Genomic DNA, 5,004 nt, shown 5'->3' on the forward strand with positions numbered 1-5,004 from the left:
GTTCAGACACCACACAACATGTCTTGACGATACTCTCTAGTCATGTTTTGCTTTTGATGGACAGAGAACCAAACCAGCAGATAAAACATTCTCATAAAAATGGGGTCAATATTAAAATTCCTCAGTTTTTGATAAAAGTACATACGCTGGTGGGCTTTGGCACAGACAGCATCAGTGTGTGGTTCAAAACATAACTTACTATTAATTATTGTGCCAAGTTACTTATATTGTTGTACTGTCTCAACAGGATGGCGTCAATGATAGTGGGGGGGAAGTGGGGAGCATTGTTTCCTAAAATCAATAACTAATTATTTATTGTTGGAGACATTTATGTTTAAAAAGAAGCACTTACACCAATCACACTAAAAATCACACCAAACTTATTAAAGTTTGTTCACTGCTGGCTACAAGTTAGCAATCAGACACGACACAGGTTATCACTTGAATGGCGTTTTGCCCCAACGTTAGCGATTAAACAGCCAAGGAGAGCTAAAACGTTTTTGAAATGATTTACACCTTCTGTTATTGTTAGTAATGAGAAAAGTTAATAGTTCATGAATTTCCCATATTTCAATGTGACAGGTTATGCCGTAAACCGTTTAAATCTGAGCACGCCTAACTCACATCTGCACTCTACTCACATCAGGCAGTGACATCCGGTACACTGTTGTTCAGCCATGTTTCCACAAAAAAAAAAAAAAAAAAACAGTCTCTGAACCTGTGATGGGAGTTACGTTGAAGTCGGATGTAGTCCACTGGCAAGCAGGATGGATCGGACAGGTGAACGTCTAGCGTCTGGCTGAGGTGCTGGTCTCCGTAGCAGGTGAAGCTCACGCATTGTGTTGAATATTCCGTTTGTAATAAAGTTTCCTTAATCATGCGGAACTAGCTGGCTTGTAGTCCACAGCCTCTGGGCAAAAATGAAATGTCTCACAATACAGAGATCTCTTGTCTCAGGGGGACATGAGGGAGGGAAGCACAATCATTCGAAAAATACTACTGGGTTTCTACTGATACAAAGCTTAATGCTAATCGGTGAAATATTCCTTTAAGTTAAAATAAAGATTAAAAGAGCCTGTCAGCCTCAGTCGATCTAACCCTCTCTGACTTGAGCCATCTGTCTGGGCCGGCTACTGGGACCATCACTGTTTACCTCAGGGCTCCGCTCGTTTTTCTCTAACATGAAGACAGTGATGTCACTCGACCTTTATTACTCTGTTTCAACCTTTGAATTTGTCAGCATTCTAGTGGAATTTTCCCTCAGGCCGAATCTTGCACTAACTATGACAACATAAATATGAGGTTATTAAACTGTCCCAGAGGTTTGAACCTAGTCGTTTATGAAAAGACAGATGCTAGCCTGTCAAAACAATAGTTAGTAATTAGTGAATGTTTAAGAAGTGCTGCGAAATTGATGCAAAATGTGGGGAAGGGCGTTAATAGACCTAATGTCCTTTAATGTAAAGCAATTGAAATGTACATATTTCAATTGATAGATGCTATTTTGTGAGAGCAGAGGTTTTATCTTGCATAATTCTTTTTTTACCACTCAAAAGTAAATGTCAAAATCAGTAAAAGTGACCATTGTATTCGCTCAATGAACAGCACCAGCATGCAGTAGCTGCAACCCTATTTGGGAACTTCCATCCCTCATTACCAACCTGGCTTTACAGTGAGGACAAGATTCCACGTTTGCATAGTTAAGAGCTAGTACCGAATCATTTGAGGTAGGCAGATATAAAAACTATAATAAATAGCAGTCTTTATGTGGTTTTTGTGATCTTGTTTTTGTTTTTGATACATTTTGTGTCTCTTTGCCCCTGCACGTAGATTCTGTTATCTGTTATAGTCTCCCAATTTGTTTGGTTGTCTAAAACCCGTGATTTTTGTTTTTGCAAGATAAAGAGCACTGTTGCCTCTTCTATTTTTTATAACAAGATGCTTGTGTCATGCAAATTGAATTTTAATAAGGTTACTACATCATTTGTTATGTTAGAGTGTGTTGTTTTCAGGTGTCTTCCCTCCATCCATCTTCATCCGCTTATCCAGTAATGGGTCACGGGGGCAGCAGCTCCAGCAGGGGAACCCAAACTTCCCTTTCCCAAGCCACATTAACCAGCTCCAACTGGGGAAACCCGAGGCGTTCCCGGACCAGGTTGGAGATATAATCCCTCTACCTAGTCCTGGGTTTTCCCCAGGCCTCCACCCAGCTGGACGTGCCTGTAACACCTCCCTAGGGAGGTGCCCAGGATGCCTTAACCACCTCCACTTGCTCCTTTCAACACAAAGGAGAAGCGGCTCTTCTCCGAGCTCCTCTCGGATGACTGAGCTTCTCACCCTATCTCTAAGGGAGACGCCAGCCACCCTCCTAAGGAAATTTTGGACGCTTGTACCCTGGATCTCATTCTTTCAGTCATGACCCAGTCTTCTTGACCATAGGTGAGGGTAGGAACAAAATATGGCCGGTAGATTGAAAGCGTTGCCTTCAGGCTCAGCTCTATTTTTATCACAACGATGCAATTAATGGAATGTAATATCACTGCGCCGATTCTCTGACCAATCTCTCACTCTTTTGTCTCCTCAGTCCCAAACAAGACCCCATGGTATTTAAACTCCTTCACTTGGGGTAAGGACTCATTCCCTACCTGAAAAAAGCACTCCATTGGTCTCCTGCTGTGAACTATGGCGTCAAAATTAAAAGGTGCTGATCCTCATCCCAGCCGCTTCACACTCTGCTGTAAACCGATCCAGTGAGTGCTGAAGGTTGCATACCAATGATAGAGGGCAACATGGAGCTGCTCCTGTTTGCTCTCAAATTAATTATCCTTCTTTAACCAACTTAGACTCCTAAAGTTACGAATGCATGCAGAAGCTTTGTAAGGCTTTCTTTAACATTCAGTCACATAGGTAACAATACAACCCATCTTATCATCAGAATACGCTGACTGCTGGACGTTTTTTATGATGTGCTCTTTATAACTGGTGCTCTGTGTTGGCAAATTGTGCTTCTTCTTCTCAGTCTGCCTTGTAAGGGCCCTTGAGTTGTACAAAATGGCTGTTGACTGGTGTCAAGGCAGGTTTGGGACCTATACTGCAGTTTTATTTCTTGCTGATGGCAAATTCAAGGGCCAGTTTTTTGCAAAGGTTTTTTAATTTTCTGCAGTAAACACTGCAGTTTCTGCTGTCTCTACACTGTTTTTGATTTTGTAGTAACCATCTAATTATCAATTAGATTCATCTGTCTTAATAGCAGTTGTGAGAAAATGGCATAAAGTCTGGCTATTTTTTAGCCAAGACTGGCGTCAGATTTAGAGGTGCTGATCCTCATCCCAGCCGCTTCACACTCTTCTGTGAACCAATCCAGTGAGAGCTGAAGGTCGCAGACCGATGATGTCATCAGGGCCACATCATCCGCAAAAAGCAGCGATGAGGTCCCCAGCCAACCGAACTGCAACCCCTCCCCACCCTGACTTGTTCCTAGACCAGGACGGAATCCGGTCGTTGTAAGAGACTCAAATAAATAACAACAAATGCATAGATCAGTCAATCAATTGTATTTGCAGTGTTTAATTAATTTCACTGGTGTTAAATTAACAAAAACATCAATATTGGCAATTAAAAAGCACAAAGTGCACATTACTTGTTTTTCTTAAATATTTGAGGCAAATCTGCCGTAAAGGCAACATAAGATCCTTTATTGATCTCAGAGGGAAGATGCAGGTGTTTGATTCAGGACAAAACAGAAATAAATATATAGAGTTATAAATACACTAAGAGGTATTAAAGACATTTTAAAGACCATTTTCACAGTAGCCAGTTTGACCTGTCATAGTGGGAAAAGTAGAGGTGACTTCTCTGCTGCATCCTGCTGGCCGGTGTGTTGGCGTCAGGTGGTGAGCTCGGTGGCCTCCGTGCCCCCGTCAGTTTCCAGCGGGATGTCAGGAGCTGTGGTGTCCTCATGGCGAGACATGGCTGGATCTCATTTTTTAAATAACACAGAAACTCCTTTTATCAGTTTTTATAGACTCTTATTTAATCTTCTCCTAAAACCTTTGATTGCACACAATTAAAGGTGATTACTACTACTAGAGTGAAGAACCCTCAGTGCAGACAAGTACTGTCCTTTCAACAGCAGATGCGCTGCCATAGAAATAAAATGGATAGAAAGGCCATTTCCATTCAAATCAACGTAGCAAAATGTTCAGAGTAGCACCCATTTTTATGTGTATCATTGCCATGGTAATGAATAAAATTCCGACGATAAGCCGACTTCCGGGACGTAGCAGAGCTGAGGTTTGGCATTAACGGACAAACGGGCCATTTTGAGTGCCAGCCGACATAACTCTGTGTCAAACTCTTTGGCTCAACAACAATCCAGAAAGCTAACGTTAGCAAGATTCAAAGTCAATATCATTGTGAATGCTTGACATTACACAACAAGAAAAGGTAGTTAATTTACATATTGCCCATTTCTTCTACATATGGGCTATCTTTTTTGGAACCCAAAACCAGAAACTAAACGATGCCAGTTAATTTGTAAAATTAAACACAAATAGGAAATGACCCCCGCTGTAACTCTGTAGAAATGTGGGTTTTTCCACAGAGAGAACAGCTTAAAGGGATTGTTGAGACTTCAGCGGTCTTGGCTTAAAAAGCAATGCTATTTGCTATGGATCACTTTGCCCTTGAGTGTGTGGGTGTGTGTACAGTATATGTCGGTGCATGTTTGAGGGCGTGTTTGTTTGTGTGTGTGTGCCCTTGGTTTTGAACAGTCTTATTCCCCCATCATCATCATCAGCAGCTCTCAGCAGAATAATATACGTCACTCTCTGGGGACGGGGAGACAAATGTGCGTAGTCTGCTGTGCCATTTTGTCGTGATATTTGGGTTTGAGGAGGGCGGGGGTGTATTGGGGAGAGGAAGTTTATTGTCATCTGTTCCAATCCAACAGCCATTACCTTCCCTGTCTTTTGTTTCTCAAAGTATTTTCACTCCACTCACACT

At 41.8% G+C, this 5,004-nt stretch overlaps 1 long non-coding RNA gene across 1 annotated transcript; it reads left to right on the top strand.

The window, feature by feature from the left end:
• The first annotated feature begins 226 nt into the window (after positions 1 to 226).
• On the top strand, positions 227 to 4,287 carry LOC117951819. The gene is made up of 3 exons (XR_004658254.1): positions 227 to 237; positions 1,188 to 1,190; positions 4,136 to 4,287. It is a non-coding gene; the product is annotated as an uncharacterized LOC117951819 (long non-coding RNA).
• The last annotated feature ends 717 nt before the right edge of the window (positions 4,288 to 5,004 follow it).

The sequence above is a fragment of the Etheostoma cragini genome, chromosome 10 (genome assembly GCF_013103735.1).
Source record: "Etheostoma cragini isolate CJK2018 chromosome 10, CSU_Ecrag_1.0, whole genome shotgun sequence".
In the NCBI taxonomy this organism is placed as follows: domain Eukaryota; kingdom Metazoa; phylum Chordata; class Actinopteri; order Perciformes; family Percidae; genus Etheostoma; species Etheostoma cragini.